The sequence below is a fragment of the Gopherus flavomarginatus genome, chromosome 6 (assembly GCF_025201925.1).
Source record: "Gopherus flavomarginatus isolate rGopFla2 chromosome 6, rGopFla2.mat.asm, whole genome shotgun sequence".
In the NCBI taxonomy this organism is placed as follows: Eukaryota; Metazoa; Chordata; order Testudines; family Testudinidae; genus Gopherus; species Gopherus flavomarginatus.
This window is the reverse complement of record NC_066622.1, coordinates 24,017,353-24,035,566: the sequence shown is the minus strand read 5'-3', so window position 1 is coordinate 24,035,566 and position 18,214 is coordinate 24,017,353. Positions and strand designations below refer to the sequence as shown.

At 49.2% G+C, this 18,214-nt stretch overlaps 1 protein-coding gene across 1 annotated transcript in view; it reads right to left on the bottom strand.

The window, feature by feature from the left end:
* The window catches only part of LOC127053580 (histone H1.10), a 200,927-nt gene that overhangs the window by 87,855 nt on the left and 94,858 nt on the right, over nt 1-18,214 (bottom strand). The gene's annotated exons all lie outside the window — the stretch shown is intronic.

Sequence of the window (18,214 nt, the reverse complement as noted above, 5' to 3'; positions counted from 1 at the left end):
ACAGCGGTGGGAGTAAATCTAGCTCCATTCTGGGGTAAAGACGGTTCCTCTGGGGCAGCCCATCCTCTTCCCACCACTGGCCAATAGGGAACTAAACTCAGCCCTGGCCATGTTCCAGCTCCTAACTTGGCCCCCTTAAACTTTTCTGCTGCCCCGTTAGGCTCAGGTATAGTCAGTCTTACCTTCCTCACCCAGAACTGCTCTGCAGTGGCTTCTCTTCTCAGGGGAACAGTTTGAGCCAGGACTAACCTGCAGGGGAGTGTCAAGGGTCTAGGTCCCTTGGTTTTATTGTCACACCCCCCATCCCCAGGGTGGGGTGAGTAGGTGTGACTCAGTTTGTCCACCAGAGGGTGTTGCTGTTATACCTCAGGCCCACAGCATGTATGCAGGGCTCTGAGTTGCGGAGGAGGGGGGAGTGCCTGTGAAAGGGGTGGGCTGGGAGATTGGGGTGTGAACAGATGGGGCAGCCCCACACACCCTGGTTCCATTCTACACTTGTGGTGCCATTGTTTTGGTTCAAACACTAACTCAACTTGCCTAGGCCCCCAGGGCAGTCATGCAGAGGGCCCAGGCCCACCCACAGCTCACCACTCCAGGCTCTCCAACCTGCCCAGAATCAACATTGGGTGTGTTTCAGCTGGAACAGTGAGCCTAGCTGCCTGGTCTGTTAATTCTAACACACTAGCACCCGAAGGCAGGTTCCTGCCCTCCAGAGCCTCCCTCCAGTTTGTTCTTTTCCAGGTCAACTGCCTCACCTCGCACCAGCACCCAGACTGTCTTTGCAAAGATATATTCTATAAAAGCATGATGTTTCCTGTCAGCCTTTAGGTTCCCTCACCAGTCACATGCTTTCCCTTATGAAAGAATACAGGCAGTGTGTGTGTGTGAGAGAGAGAGAGAGAGAGAATTGCCTGAGGCCCCCTTGAACATATTCTCTCCCCCCCCGCCCCCCCTGGCCTGCTTCTGTAGATGGAAAACATGTCCTGTGCACCTTACACACGCCCCAGCTCTGGTCCCACTTTCTAGGTCTCTCCCTTCTGCAGGCATTGCTCATAAGTTGCACCCTGAGACCCTATTGTGTGCAATTTCCTCTGTTCCAGACAACAAGCCAGCAGTGGAAGCCACCTAAGTGTGGGCTGCAGACAATTTGCTGGGCAGTACTGTACTAAAGTGCTCAAGGTTGGTGCCACACTGTCTGCACACACACTGAAAGCCCCAGGAGGCAGAGAGTTCTATTCATTTCCAATACTGAATGATTGGATATGTGTTTGTGCAGTCATTTGTTCACTTTTTAAAGTCAGGGGCATAGAAACCTTGCTACATATTTATAAAACAACAGGACTGACAAATGCCCCTTTCCTCTCTAGACTAACCCATCACCAGCCATTGCAGATCAGTTGTGATCCATCATAGAAAACACAGGACTGGAAGGGCCCTTGATAGGTCATTTAGTCTAGTCCCCTGCACTGAGGCACGACTAAGTATTATGTAGACCATCCCTGATAGGTGTTTGTCGAGCCTGTTCTTAAAAACCTCCAGTGACAGAGATTCTACAACCTCCCCAGGTAATTTGTTCCACCGCTTAACTACCCCTTACCGTTAGGACGTTTTTCCTAATGTCTAACCTAAATCTTCCTTGCTGCAAATTAAGGATGCTGCAAAAAATCCTCTATAAAGTCTTGTATTCTGCATTGTTCCGCTAGGCCCTCTTTCCTGCATGGGGGCTCAGTGCAGTTGCCCCTGGAGTCTTTCACCATTGCTCTGTAGATCTCCCATATGGGGAGCTAGACAGCACTGTGTAAAGGGAAAACCTCTGTCACTCCAGAGCCAGCCTCTGCTGCCCCAAAAGCTGGATTTTTGCCCTCCACACTGCTCCCTGTTCTCCTGGGCCAGGGAGTGAGGTGATCAAGAGGGAATCCAAATCCAAGTTTAACAGTGATAAATGCTTAAAGGTATTTGAAGATTTAATCCAAGCTCTTACTGAAATTAGCTTTTAAACAGGTTCCCTGTTAGGGAGGGAAGGAGTGAATGAGTGACAGCAGCTTTGGTAAAAGAGCTATGTCCAGTTTGAATTTTTTGATTAATAGATTAGAAGGCCAGAAGGGACCACTGTGATGCTCTGTGACCTTTTCCTCCCATCAAATGCAAGGGAGCAATCAACTGCTGATGGATCTTCAAGGTGTCTACCGCAGAAGCCCAGAGTATATTATATCCTTACAGGAGTTCTGGTGTGGTCTCCAGCTGTGTGCTGCAATTCTATCAGTACTCCCAAGCTAAGTGGATGAAGAGTGGTCAGGCAGTACATGGATGGGAGAGTTCTAAAGAAAACCCTGTGGGTAAGGATGGTCTCGACTCAGCTGGCATTCAGTACCAACTCAGAAGGAAGAAAGGTGGAACATAAAACTAAGGTCCAAGTCAATAAAGATGCTGTGGCATTACAGTAAATACCCCAGTGACCTAGTCCATTCAGCCTACCTAGAATTCCTTGGCAGCTGTAGTTGAGAGATTTCTACACTTCTGATCCTAAAATATAGCATGCTATAAAATAGTTGCTGTGTTCCAGCCTAGAGGTGGCTGTAGCAAACCCTATACATTCCTTATCTACTTTACAGACATATGGTGAGGCTTTATTTTATTTAAAAAAAAACAAAACAAAAAAACTTTGAGATTCTCAGAAAGGGTCTGAGAAGGGCAGAGGGTTAGTATTTTCATAGAAAGTGTATTATTCACCCCTCTATCTTCTCTAAAATCCCTCCCACTCTGCTGTCTTGGAAGCCGGTGATATTGCAACTGTGGACCAAAGGAAGGCTGTCTTAGACCAGGAGCTTTCTTCTGAGGAGGGGAGCCATTCTCTAGCATACGCCCTTCCCTGAAATGTGCCCTAACATATCCCAGCCTCCTGCAGGTGGAAGGGACAGTTAGCATTCAGAAGAAGAGCTGGGCTGCTGTTTTGAAAATGCATAAGAGCTTCTGGATTTAGAATGAGAGAAGGAAACTGTCCTTTTCTGTCCCTCTCCGCTGTAGGCCTCCCAAGGCTATGCTCTCCTCTGTCTTTTTGCCCTCTTTGTTCTCCCTCAGGGATTTCTCCTAACTGCACCAGGAACAGACGGTGTGGTGCTAGGGCTTCCTAGTTCTGATGGCACTGCCACCCTCTCTCTGCCTGAAGGGTTATCATTTACTTAAGCCAGCTGGCTTTTCAAGGTGCCAGTGCCCTCACCAATGGGCAGAGGGGGGTTGTAGGGCAGAGTTGAGGAAGCCAGCCCTGCAGCACCACCTTCTATCCAGAGCCCCCACACAGCCCCATTACCCCTCACTTTGAAGTCCTTGTGAATATACTGTAATTACAGAGATGATGAACATCTCATGGAGTCTAATCTCACAAATAACCCTGCCTTGTGTTGCCACAACTTGTTTGGTATCCCAAACTGGGACTCTACAGTATCCAACCCCCCCTGGACAAACAGACTGCACAGCAGCCAGCTCATGGATTGTCAGATCTCTTCTCTGGAGCTTGACCCCAACCTGCACAGAGGGAAGCTGCAGACCCTGTGCTATAGGAGGCCCCCTTGGCTCAGTATAAAGAGGGCATTGGCAAGGCATCTGAATCACTTTTGCATTGTTTCTCCAGTCTCTATTGCAGGTGTAGGCAACCTATGGCACAGGTGCTGAAAGTGGCATGCAAGATGATTTTCAGTGGCACTCACACTGTCCGGGTCCTGGCCACCAGCCCAGGGGGCTCTGCATTTTAATTTAATTTTAAATGAAGCTTCTTAAACATTTAAAAAACCTTATTTACTTTACATACAACAGTTTAGTTATATATTATAGATCTATAGAAAGATTTAATAACAGATTTAATGTTTCTAAAAACGTTAAAATGTATTACTGGCACGCAAAACCTTAAATTAGAGTGAATAAATGAAGACTCAGCACAGCATTTCTGAAAGGTTGCCAACCCCTGCTCTATTGTTTATAATCCCCGGAGAGCCTGTCCCTAGCTTTTTCCACAGTTCTCTCTTTTCCTCTAGCAGGCAGGCTGGTTTATGAGCACCCTTCCTCAGGGTTTTCTGTGGCACTCATCATCAGGGCATGTTAATACTGATGGGCCAAACCATCTGCTATTCCAGCCCTAGGACTCCACACACATTAACACACCTCAGTTCTGACCAGCAGCACCCCGGCCCCGCCAGCTGCTAGTCCCATCCTCACCTTCCCACAGGGCTCTGCCAGTGCATCTCAGTCCTGACCTACAGCCCCGCAACAGCTATTCCACTCCTGGGACCCAACACAACAGCCCCTATTCTCGGATTCCTTGATTTTGGTCAGGGCTCCGCTCGCTCACCCAGTGCCAATGACGGGCGCACTCTTCAGGCTGCATGGCAAGCAGAGTGATGTGCAAATCACTGCCTCTCCCAGACAGGTAAAGGGAGGGGGGAAATAGACTTACAGCTCAGCCCCTCCTCACAGCCAGACTCCTGGATAGGGGAGGGGTGGACAGACTGCTAGCTTAGGCCACATTCCAGGCCCATCTGTCAGAAGGATCTGCAGTGCCACCTCCCCTCCCAGTCAATTCAACCTCCAGGCAAGGGTGTAAAATACAGCAGCCTGCTCTGAGTTGGACCTCCTGCCATGCTGCCCATCTGCAACACAGTGTGTGTGGTGGGGGGGCGGTATTTCTAGCCCCTAGCAGAGGGAATCAGGCCAGCTAACATGGAGCTCGATTTCAAAAAGAAAGATGCCCATGAGAAGCCCCTGCCCTTACCCACCCTGTTAGCTGGGCTCTGTCTGAGAAATAGGAGAGCCTTTATGTTCCAGCCAGGACCTGAGAATGCAGAATCCCCCACGGGAAGGAAAACAATATTTCAGACTCAATCAAGTGCTTTTTCCCATCATAATACAAGCTGGTGACCCCATAAATAAGAGTGTGATGGTCCCTTATTGCTTCTGTGCAAAAAATGACACAATAATACCTTGATCTTTACAAAAATTCCTCACAGACCCTGGAAGGCAGGTAGTTTGCCTCCTCTTGCAGAGAGGGGACAGACACAGGGTTGGGAAGCTGCGTTTGTAACCCAGGAGATGCCTGGCTCCCAGGCCAGTACAAAAACCTTGAGTTCACATTAACTCATCTCACAAGGACTGACTTCCTTCCTATACCTGCTAGTCCTTGAGCGGGAGAGTGAGCAACCCTCCTCCTCTACTCCCATATAAGCTCCTGACCTCAATGAGTCAAGTTTAAATGCTATTATTAGGAGCCTCTGTTGAAAAATTCCACACTGGACAGTTAAAAAAAAAAATACTAGTATAGAATTCTGTATCCAACACCCCCAGGCAACCAGGGTTTGAAGGAAAGCAGAGTGATAGGGCATATTCTGTGCCAAATTTTGAGGGGCACTGGGTAGGAGAGTGAAAGGGACTGGATTGGAGGGGCATCCAATGCCAGTATGCGGGGTCTGAACTCTCCCCTGTAATACAATGCAGGCAGGTCCTGAGATGGAGAAAGCTGCCCTCCTCAGGCACAGGGTCTGTAATGCTGCTCCCTGGAGATGTTGCCCTGTCTCTTGGGCTTCTGGCAGATCGACTTTGTGCTGCCTCTATACTGACTAGCCCGACTGGCTACCCCTAAAGGGACTCCATGGCCCCCTGACTTTGCACTGGGCTTTTCCCCCAAGCTGTCTTAGATCCTTCTCAGGAGGGAACTGTTTTTGTACAGTGGAGCTCTCAGTGTCCAAAAGATCAAAGCTGTGCAGAAGGGACAGTGCATCGTGTGTCGTTCCCGCTCCAGCCCAAGGGCTTACTGTTCAGCCCTTAGATTCTGCTCATTAGTGGAGGGCTTGGCTGCAAACAGGCAGCTATAAATAGGAGCAGAACTGCAGGCAGCCAGGCATGGCTTCTGCTGCAGCAGAGTAGCAAGCTGATTGCAGGGTGGTGGCGCTAACTAACAGTCCCCTGGGGGGAGCTGACTCATTTCCACAGACTACTGATTAAAGCAACTACAGCAGGACCCTCTTCCCTTCCTACCACCCAAATCACTCCCCAGTCAGGATGTAAACAAATCCCAGTACACTTTATAAACTAAGCCACATCACCCACCCAAAATACAGCCACCTGCAGAGTGGAGCACAGCACATTACTGGGGAGAGGGGAAATCATTGGTTAGGCAGGTCAGAGAAATCCCAACTCTTAAGAAAAGTGCTCTTGGGTGCTCTGAGCCCACACAGAGCAGAAAGGAACCTTTACAGCTCCATCTGGTGCTCTTGGCCCCAGCTCTGGGGAGGAATCAGACTGACTCACTGCTAATGCAGTTTTAAGTTCAGGTATAACATAGACTATAGACACATACTGATCCATAGCCTCACAGAGTGGGTCTCGTCCAGAGCAGTGACCCTTTGGCTTTCTTTATATCCAGGCTCAAGGTAGACAGAGCTGGACACAGTAGGCCTGTGACTCTCAAAGTTCAGGGAGGCTATGACAAGCAAGAGGAAAGGGCCTTGAATGATCCTCAAGGCTCAGTGCCCTCTCTGCTAAGCCCCAAGGAAAAGCAGTCGCTGGGCTCTATTGACAATAGTCCATGACTATAAAGACTTCACAATACACCAGAGACCTATACAGCTCTTGGCTCCTACCAAATCTATTTGTAAGAAATGAGGAGAGGAAAACAAACCTACCCAGAGTTCAGGATCCTCACCAGCTGGAAGACAGGGATGCAGCAAACAGCCTCCAGTTGTAAAAGGGCTCCTTTAGGGTTGCAGCTGTCTGTCACTGCCAAATTTAAAGGGCCAGCCACAGAAAGGAATGCTGGGGGTGGAGGGAAGGGGAAATTGTATAAGGCAGCCCTTGCCTGGGGGAAGGGTAGTAAGGACTGGGAAGGCACCAAAGAAGTTGGGCTTGCAGAAGGGTTGTGTACCTTACTGTCTCTCAGAGCTGGAAAAGCCTTGGCCATAGTGTGGGAAAGTTCTCAGAACTGTATTCTCTAAGGTATCTCCTCCTTGAAATAATTTAAGCAACAGAGTTTCCACCATTTCCCTTGACCACGGAGTCCAGCAGGTCTCAGTGATAGGAACTTTCCCTGATAGCTCTGACATTTCCCTTTGACCAGTTTGATCCCATTCTCCCAATTTCCCAACACAGCAATTCCTTTCCCCTAGGAGTTTGCATGCCCTAGCTATAGGTGCCATTTAAAAGCTGACTAGCCTCGTTTTCATCTTTCCTTCTTGAACAAATACTTCTGATTAGTAATCTTATTGGTCAGAATATACTATGTGCCCTAGTTGATCCCACTGATCATCCCACTGTACCATCCCCCGTGGTACTTCTCATTGAGGTTGGCTGCTAGACAGGAGTTGAACGACCAGCTGGCCCGATAGTATGTGCTGCAGTTGCGTAGGCGGGTAGTTGTCACTGTTGCTGTCCCAGGTGATGAAACACTTGTGGGTGTAGCTGCGACTGTAGCTCAGGGTGTTGCCAACCTTCTCTTGGCATTCCCAGGCCATCAGCTGTACTTGTTGGCCTCTCTGGCCACCCTGAACTTGTGGTAGGTGGCATGGCATTGGATGCCGTACCACTCCTCCAGCTCTATGCACAGGGCATGCTGAGCCAGCCAGGTCAGGCTGCACAGTTGCTTGTTGCCCCTGCAGGCTACCAAATCCCAGCCTGTACTCTTGCCAGGTGCGGTTAAAGTCCAGGGAGCCAGCCTGCTGGCACTGGAACACAGTCCAGCCATCTCCATCGGTCACCATGTCACAGTACGCCTTTAGTGGCAGGTTATGCAGCCGCAGCAGGAGCCCAATACCTTCCTATCATAGGCAGACAGGGAAGCACTTCCCCTGGGATCTCTACCTCTCCACAGAGGCACCAGGACACAATGAGATCCCTTTCAGGCCAAGGCTGGCAGGAGGCAGCTCACTTCCGTGAGTGCTGCTCCTAACCTGGGTTCACTCTCTCCACAGAGCAGGCTGTATCCCTGTCACAACATTTCTTCCCAGATCTGGACCTTAGCGTCCAAAATATGGGTGTTAGCATGAAAACCTCCAAGCTTAGTTACCAGCTTGGACCTGGTATTGCTGCCACCAGCTAGGGATTATACAGTGCCTAGCTCACTGTGGTTTCCCCAAAACCTTCCCTGGGGGACCCCCAGACTCAGATGCCTTGAGTCTTACAACAAAGGGAAATAACCCCCTCCCCTTGTTTCCTTGTTACCTCCTCCCAAGCTCCCCTCCCTGGACGACTCTAGGAGATTCCCTGCTTCCAGTCCTGGAAACACTCTCTTCCCCCTCACCCAGAGGGTATGCAAAGTCAGGCTTAGTAAATCTAACACAAAGAGATTTTCCCCCTGACTTCTTTCTCCCACCAATTCCCTGGTGAGCTGCAGACTCAATTCCCTGGAGTTCCCACTAAAGAAAAACTTCAACAGGTTTTAAAAAGAAAGCTTTATATAAAAAAGACAGAAAAAGACATTAAAAATAGTCTTTGTATAAAGGTGACAATATACAGGGTTAATTGCTTGAAAGAAAAAAATGAATAAACAGCCTTATCCAAAAAGAATACAATTTAACACATTCCAGCAACTACACACATGTAAATACAAAAGAAAACAATATAAACCTATTGTCTTACTATCCTTGTACTTACAACTTGGAAACAGAAGATTAGAAAGCCAGGAGATAGAAAGATCACTCTCAGAGCCGAGAGGGTCACCGAACCAAGACAAAGAACAAAGAACTCACACCCAAAACTTCCCTCCACCCAGATTTGAAAAAGTCTAGTTTCCTGATTGATTCTCTGGTCAGGTGTTGTTTGTTATCCCTTTCCAGGTGAAAGAGACATTAACCCTTAGCTATCTGTTTATGACAATCCCCAAACTCCTTCCCTCAGGAACAGACCTCGCTGCTGCCTCAGTGCTGCTCCCTGTCTGGGAAGCTCGGAAGGGCAAAGCTGTCAGGTGTCCCGGCACAGGCCTCATTTAATGAAATACAATTCAACATAAAGTGTGAGACGCCACAAAGATAGAGCAGAGGGTGCAGGATTCCAGCTCAGGGCAAAGGACCAAATACTCCCAGAAGAAGAGGCGGGGAGGGTTGTGAGTATGGAGCATCCCTGTGCACAGGATCCATCCTGTGCCCTGTGAGCCTGGTGCTTTTAAGCACCTGGCACAGCCTGGGTGCATAGCACTATTGCAATAATCCAGTGAGACCCAACCTAGCCCAGCAGCTGGCGCTCTTACCTCGAAAGGATGCTGGAGTGAGATGGGTTGGATGGTGTAGATCCCACTGTCCCAGATCCTTTGCTTGTGGATCTCATCACAATCCGAAGGGAACATCTGCTCTGACTTCTTAGAGAATTCCAGTAGGAGCAGCCGACATAGAGACCAATAACTCACAAAGCCTGGCAGTGAACAGGCTAAACCGCTGAAGTGTCTGATGCGTTACATTTTTGGTAGAGCCCTTCTGTGTTTTTCCGGGGATCCTGTGAGGAGCCAGGGTGAGGGAGGTCTGGAAACATGGCTTTATCATGTCTCTATTCAGTCATGGTGCCAGGGAGCAGAAAGGGACAGAGCCCCCAGAGCCAGCATGGAGGCACAGCTGGAGCCACTCTGCAGGCGCTGAGGGCAGACACACATGACTGGATGATGTGGGAGTAACTCCACAAGAGGAACCTTATGGAGATTTCCTCCCTACAGCCCCTCCCCCTTAGTGAGTTCTGCAGCAAACGGTGACGAGGTCCACAAGGCTCTGTAAGTATTAACTAATTTACCCTCACACACCCTGAAATGCACAAAAATATTATCACCCCACTTTATAAACGGGAAACTGGCACGGAGAGGGGAAGTGACTTGCCTAAGGTTGCAAAGTGAGGCAGTGTCAAAGCTGAGAGTGGAACCCACAAGTTCCTGGTTTCAGTTCTGTGCTCAAATCACCAGACCTGGCCGCTGCTCTACTCAATTCAGACTGAAGCCATAGGGGGTAGTTTCTGGGTTTAAATGCTCCCAGATCTGACATGTGCTGTGAGGGGGTCACCTACTCCACTCAACACAAGGCGGAGAGACAAAGTGGCTGGCCCTATATTTACCCAGAGGTGTTGGTGGCTCCTCAGCCTTGCGTTCTCTTCCTAAATCTGCAAAAGCAGCAGCAATTGGACTCATCGACATTACTGTAAATCCCCACTGTTGACACCCCTTGGTTCTTTCTCCCTTCCTCTCTCTTCTGGCTTGTGAAAGCTCCTAAATTCCCTCCTGGCCACTTTAGTGACTGAGCTATTCCAGTCCTGGGAGCAAGCACAGTGCCGCTGATGCACTTCACTCCTGGACTGCATCTCTCTTTGCTGTTCCGGTCTTGGGACCTCCCACAGCTCTGCCAATGCATCTTGATTCCAGTCCACAGCTTCCCCAGCTCTTCCAGTGCATGGCCTGCTCCTTCAGAGACACTAAGAGTTGGGCCACATGGGTTTTGTATTGTAGACAAATGGGGACTAGGACAAGCCTCTCCAAACTCAGTTTAATTTATGGCCTGAACTAGTATTTGCACTGGTGTCACTACACCCATTGATTCACCTCCCACCCTGACTGGACTGGGTGCATGGAGTATCCGGGGAGGGAGATTGTCTTCTTTGCCCAGACTAAAGTCTCCATGAACTGCTGGGCCCATTGGTTTAGCAATGGGGAGCTGAACTATCTCCTGGGGGATAAAAGGAAAGGTTTACATAGCAACATCTCTGGCTGTATCGCTCCACCTTGCCCAGGAAAGAAAGGTTTCAGTAATGCTAATTAATATGATACACTTTATCCCAAAGGACCGTACACACACAGGAATGCAGCCACCTCTGGAGTGTAATGAGGCAGCTGATTAACAGCACACAGGAACACTGCACAGTGGTTTATGGCAGGAAGCAAAGGATGTCATAGCTAACTGGTATTATGGGGGGTAGTTTAGGTAGGCAGTGTAGTTCCCAGAGTCCCTGTGGGGCTTATTTTGCACATCATCTCCTTACCTTGGACTCCCACTGCCTCATCCCTTTCAGTGCTAACTGTGGCTGTTCCTTTGTCTGGGTACCCTGAGGTGGATGGGCCTCTGCAATCTGGAACTAGAGTTCACTCTCTGACCATGATCAATGCCCCCGCTGGCCTCCCCTGGGGCTGCCAATGAATGCCAATTGGGACGGTGGTTTGGGGGGTAAGGACTCCTGCCCATTACTGGACTGCGACACCCCTGCCCCAACTCGCTTCACATGAAGCATTAAGGGCCAGATTTTCAAGAACTCTGCTCCCATTTAGGCACCTAATGAAGTGACCAGATCTGCTCCCATTATTTGCAAGGAGGAAGATGAAGTGGGAGGTGATGGTTGGGGGAAACCTCCATTGTGCTCAATAGGGATGGGCTGATGAGCACTTCTAAAAATCTGGCTACACGTGTGTTGCGAGCTCCTTCAAGCAGGACACAGAGGCCTAGGTTGTCATAAGCCCAGCCTTGCTGTACGTCTTAGTTCTCCCTAGAAGTTGAGGATTTGTGGTTAACATCAATGGTTAAACACTACACCAGCGAGTTGCCTCATGTCATTATCACTCTGGGCCTGAACTGGAACCTATCCATGCCTGTGACCTAGAGCTGAAAAACTCCATAATTTATCCCCAGATCTCCATACCATCCAGCTCCCACTGATCTCTGATAGCCCTCAACTACCTCCCAGCTTACAGCCTTATCCTGCTTTTGTAAAAAACCTGCTGTCCAAGGATGAGGCTTGCCATTTAAACCATCCCTTAGTGGAAATCATCTGAGCACTTGGCATGGTATAAGCACCTAGAGAGAGGTTCATTTTCCATACCCCCCAGATGTAACCAAACTATACCCAAGGGCTGGCCACACTTAACTAGCTTAACATGGGCAAATGGCAACTACTCATCTTTAGTGAAAAGGTGCAGCCTGCAGAGATGACACACATCCCAGCATGCTGTATTCCAGCTGGAGTGGAAGGAAATGGACAGCATTCGTTGTATGAAGAACCTCACATCTTTTAGTGGTTTATATTTTTGATTTGTGCATTTTAAGCATGTGTCGCAGGAAAAGCTATCCCCTGGCACCAAACCAGTCTGATGATTTACATGAGGGATGAAGAGGTGTCTGTGTAATATACATAGAGAATGGCTGCAAATCTGTGTCTAGCGAGAGACACACACATCTGCCTCTGCAAAGAATCTGAGAAATGACTCATGGTGGAAAAGCCCTAGTAGGTCCCAAGGGCCAATGCAGAATCCTCTGTGGTACATTTTTCAGGCCCACAAGCAGTCTAGTTTTAAATGTCTCCAGGGAAGGAGCTTCCACCACTTCCCTTGGAAGACCATTCCACAACCTAGTAGATTTTGTCAGGAGGTCATTTCCCCCATATTCAACCTAAATTTTCCTTTGCTGAATTGCATCCCATTTCCTGCCAGGTATAACTTTGTGGCCCATCCTAAACAATTCCTCTTCGTTCTTGGGTTTAACTCCTTCAAATACCAGCTGCCAGTTACGTTCCACTCCCTGCCCTGGTTGTCACTTAGCCAAACCAGTCATATTCAGCCTATTTTATCTTTCCTCACAAGTGACCCTGTCCAGCCCCAGAATCCTTCCTGGAACCCCTTCAAACTCCTCTCTGACACCTTTGAGCTTCTTGAAAATGTATTTGTGACCAGCACTGGCAGTAGGTGCCATGCATTTCCAGATACCTGGCTGACAAGAGACTACAGTACTTCTAAAGGCTTCTAGCTGCTTCTAAATGCTTTCTTCTGGGTTTACCAGCATTTGCTCAGAACAATTCCTGAAGTAAAAGTCTAGTTCCTCCTGGGCAGCTAGCTCATTGCTCATAGTACCATCTCACCTTTATCCTCTTCCCCTCTCTCTGTCCCTCTCTCTGTCTCTTCTTTGCTCTGGGTTAATAAAAAGCGAGGAAGTCTGCTAAGAGGACAGAGCTGAGGAAATGCAGAACAGCGGGGAGATTGTGCTAGGGGCTTAGAGAGAGAGAGAGAGAGAACTGTTCCTTTTACATAATGAGAAAACCTGGTCACTATAAATGTCAGTAGTGAACCTCTCAGATATTTGTCTTCATGAAGGCCTCTGACTACCTGGAATTCTTCCAGGGACATGAACTAATGGAATGTCAGGACATCAAAGGAGAAAGAAGTGCAAAATGTCATGCAAAAAAATAAAATAGATAGATAGATAGATAGATAGATAGATAGATAGATAGATAGATAGATAGATAGATAGATAGATAGGGAAGGGGGAGTGAAGGGAAAAATAAAGATGAAGAAAGAAAGACAAGGCAAAAGTGAACACAGATAATAGGTCTGCCTGGCCCAGTGCCTCCTGCTTAGACTGCCTGTGGATGCCGAAGAAGGAGTCTGAAGTCCCAATAGCTTCTTCTTCAGCCATTCTGCCCTGATGTGATCATTGATTTGAGGTGTAGTGCTGGGTTAGTGTCTGTATGTGTGAAAGAGACCGGTGGCCAGAGGTGGGAGATTTTCACAATGAGACTAGACCACTGGCCCTTGACATAAGACAGTAGATAAAACTCTATGTTGCTCTTGAGTGACCCTCTCTGTCCAACACTCAGGATGGCATTCATAGTCTCTAGAAGAAGCTGTGTCCAAACATGGAGGGAGGATCTCTATGGGTCGATTATTTCTGTATATTTGCTGCAAAACTCTTTGTTGCATTAAAAACCCTCAATGCGGCTCTTGCTACAATTCAACTGTCTGAAATCCAGCCACCCTCCTATAGTTGGACTTCATGCGCGTAGGGCCAAAATGTTATAGGCTGCTGACACGTTTAGGTTTGATGTCAATATTCCTGCCTCCTCAAGCCATAGCCACATTCTTTCTTCCCTTTTCTGGCCCCTACAAATCCCATTTGCGAGGGCACCCTGGGCAGCTGAGCAATGTGCTGGGATACCACAAGGACCGCTCATCACCAACCAAACTATTTGTGAGTGGAGGGCTGGGCAGGAGGCCTCATGCCCTGTTCAGCTGCAGTGAGAAGTCACTGGAGATGCTTTGGAGAGAGATGGACCGAAGAAGGAATCAATTATCCAGCCCTTCCGTTTTCCTGATCCTTGGTGGACTTGGAGAAATAGGACTTGGATTTGAATTACCACGATTGGGTTTTGCAGAATCCAAACCAAACCAATGAGGTTTTGTAGAATCAGACCCAAAAGTGCCTGTATCTTTGCTCTCCCAGCACTGGCTGAATGGAACAGAAGCTTAGTCATACCACTGGTTGTTATTCGCACAAGAGAAGCTCAAATGCACTCACCTTGGATAGACATCTTCAGGACAGAGTCGCTTCAGGACAGAGTCGCTGCAGGACAGCTTACAGCCAGACAGAATGCCCAGTAGCAGGAGCACCAAGGAATTGAGTCTCTCCTCCAGGCGGCTCAGGTTGAGCCTGCTCTCCTCCTGCAACCTCGGCAGCCTTGACACCATGGACACCACACTGGCTTCCACCAAGGTTCCATCAGGTTCCTAGCCCTGGATGAGCTTGGTTTGCTTCCGGACCTGTATGAACTCCATCTGCTGCTCCCCTGGGACATCCTGTACTTCTTCCGGGGCTGGCTGCTCATCAAGCACAAGGTAGTAGAGCCTATAGCTCCCCAGTCCATCACTTCTTGAGAAGGAGAAAGTATGGCCACCAGAGATTGCAAGCGTGAGGGGTCTTCTTTCCTTTGGCTGCACTGGGGCTGTCGGAGCTCAGTCTGCCGGGCTCTAGCAACAGCAGCAGGAGGAAGCCCAGCTGTATGCACTTGCTGGAGGGGAAAGAGATTTCCATCCTGCTGCTTCTGCCTCCAGAAACACACAACCTGCAAGACAGGAGCAGGAGCTGCAACAGGGCTCCCTCTGTCTCTGCTTCTCTGCACACAAGCTGTTGTAGACTGGGAATTCCTCTTACAGGCTGGTTCAAAGAAATTGCATGAAGAGGCTGAGAGGAGTTGGGAGGCATCCACCAGGGGAATTGCAGAGTGGCAGAAGGAAACGGGGAGGGTTAGGAAAGGCTTAGATAAAAGAGCACTTGAGACCCTCCAGCAGATTAGCATCTCATAGGCAATTAGAGCCAAGCCCCAGTGGGACACTATGATTAGTGTTTCTCTAGTGCAGACTTTGCTACCACAAGGGCTGTAATTTGCCTCAAAGGTAAAGAAAAAAGGAAAGCACCCAAATGCAGGAGTCCCTGCCTGAGTGCGAGCAGCAGTGATCTTTCAGTGAACTCTGGCCCCAGGCTCAGCACAGCCACCCACACTACCAGGAGCAAGGCTTCCATCCCACCAGCCGTGCAGCCACCACTCCCACTCCATCCCACATGGAGCACAGCCGCCATTCCCGTCAGCAGCTGCTTCTGTCCTGTGCAGTGAATGGGGCTGCTGCTTCTGTGCCAGCCGCTGCTTCTGCCTAGTGCGTAGTAGGGATACCCCCATGCCAGCCGCTGCTCCCACACCTTGCAAAGCGCAGCTGCCATTTTCATGCCTAGCACCGTGATGACTGTGGCTTCTGCGCACATACCCAAACTTGCCCTTTATCCTACATGCCCAAAGCAATCTCCTCCCCCCCACTGAACTCAGCTGCTGGCCCCAAGCCAAATGTGGTCACCTCCATGCCTAGGTCCTGCCACAGTGCAGGGAATGGACTAGGTGACCTCTTGAGGTCCCTTCCCACCCTACATTGCTATAATTTTATGTCCCCATCATCCTTGGGCCAAGAGCATCTCCAACAAAGGCTGGTGTCCAACAGGCTCAGGGCTGGGAGGCTGACATCAGGAGCCATCCTCATCCAGCTCTGAAACCAGTCAGAGATCAAAAGACTGCAAACTCTTTGCGGGCAGGAACTCTCTTTCCATTATGTATCTGAGCAGCACCCAACCCAGCGTGGCCCTGGAGATATCACTCAGTCAAAGAAATAGCAGCTCAAACACGGTCACCAGAACCAGGGGTGAGGGAGCCCTCACCACACTGCTGTGCATACTGGTCACGTCATGGGGGGTGTGGGCGGCCCCAGCTGTGCTGCCAAGTGCACTGGGCAGACAAAGGGATGAACAAGTGAGAGGCTTGGCCTCCCACCAAGATGGCAAAGCTCTAGTTTTGCTGAACATGTCTTGGGGCAGCTTTTGTGTTTGCTCAGGCTCCCCTAACCTTCCTTCCCCCCTCCCGCCCCCGCCAGAGATGGGCCCAAGCACCAGTTCATTCATTGGAGAGACTCCGCTGAGTGGCTCTCTCACATTTTGTTTTAAGAGTGACTTACTGTAAGAGTTGCAACAGCCTTTACTCTGGAGGCAGCCTCTTATCAGCAAGTGAGGGAAGGTGAGGCCTATCCTGAGTCAGAGCAGCCGGGCACGCTGCTGCCAGGCCACCCCCAGCAGCTCTTCATGGGCTCCTCCTCCTCACTAAGCCTGAGCCAGGAGGAACATAAACCTAGGAAGCTTTTCTCTCTGGGCAGATCCCTCATTCCACATGCACCTCACCAGAGAGCAGGCGAATTTGTCATGTTAACGCTTCTGGGTATAGTCTGGGAGGTTCTAACACTTCTCTGGTGCCTTTCATCTGAGACTCCGTTGGGAGCATGGGCTGGGGGTCTGGAGGCTCAGGTTCTGTTCCTTGCTTTGGGAGGAAGTGAAGGTTAGCAACTAGAGCAGGAGCCTGCGTTTGATTCCCAGCTCAATCACTGGGTGACTTGGGCAAGTTCCCTCCTCTCTCTCTGCCTGTATCCCCATCTGTGAAGTGGTGATTATGACACTTTCCTCACTCCTGGGGGAGGATGCATTCTGAGACAGTCTTGAATTGCATGATCACCTACTATCTTTCCCACAGGACCGCTGCCTCATTCAGTCCACAGGATGGACCGTGTTCTGGGGATGAGTGAGGAGGCTGTTGTCTGTAGGACCCCTTCCTTATTTCTTGCAAAGGTTGGAAGGCGTGCAGTGAATGAGGTAGGGTACAGCAGGAACAGATGGAAGTGTCTTGTGGCTAAGACAGTTAAATGTCATCCTGGAAAACTGGAGTCTATCCTTTCCTCTGCCACAGAGTTCCTATGTGATACTGGGCAAGTCACTTAAATCAAACTTTTCCTAGGTGGCCACTAATTTTGGTGTGCCTCATTTTCAGAGTGTCTGACTTGATATCCTGTGTTCAGATCTGCAGAAGTGCTGAGCTGAACTTTGAACATATAAAGGGCTATCTAATGCGAAGTTCTCTGACAAATCAAGTCACAAATTAGGCACCCCAATTCTGCAACTTCAATAATGTTCTTCTAATGCCCTTTTTCTCCCCTTGGTAATATCTATATAGGTATGAGGATCACTTCCTTTATCCCTATATGCAGCCACCTCTGCTACAGAATATTTAGGAGCAGGTGTTAGAGAGACTGTCTGTCCCGAGATCATCGGCAGCATTCCAGATCTGGCCAGCCCTGCTACCAGCATGACCTTCTCCCTCCCTCTCACGTAAGATGCTCATGATGGCTATGCAGGGCCCTAGTGCCTTTGTGGTTTGAGACTCGCCAGCTCCTCCCACTGAGTTCCCTTTCCAGTCATGAATTGTAAAGAACAGTTCTATGGCACCATCTAGTGGCCAGAAAATGACTGATTTGTAAATACATTGGGTGGTGGATAATTCTTCGGGTTCCCTCTCCAGGACTAAGAGGATTCTTGTATGTAATGTGGATACAGAGAGAGAAATTTCAGTAGCATTAATTAGTGCCGTTCTTGACAAAAAGTAAGTAAATGCAGCCATAGCAGCGACATGAAGAGCAGCTCCATTTTCCAACTTCACAGATCCGATGGCTTTTAGAAGCGAAGCTGGTACCTGGCATGACATTGCTAGCTGTTAGAAGACAGGGGACCAATATTCCCCGTGACTCCCTTTACAGACCTGGTGAGACTGTCTAACTTTTGTCACATAATATTTCACACTTGTAGAGCCATTCTTAGGAAATGTTCCACGAGATGTTTAATGACCACAAATGGTTAGGGCCTTAGTATAACAACTCTGAAATATGGCAAACCCCTCCCCCACTGTGCCCTGCTAGTGACTCAGACCTCCACCTCCTGAAACATCAGGATCACTTACTACAGCACCTGCAGAAGAGGTTCCCTCCAGACCCACCCAGCTCAGCTTGTCAGATCTGACAGGTTCTCAGTACAAGGCGGAATGGCTGGGAAGGGAAAGAGTGGGGGAGGTTTCAGTATTTTAGAAAATCCTG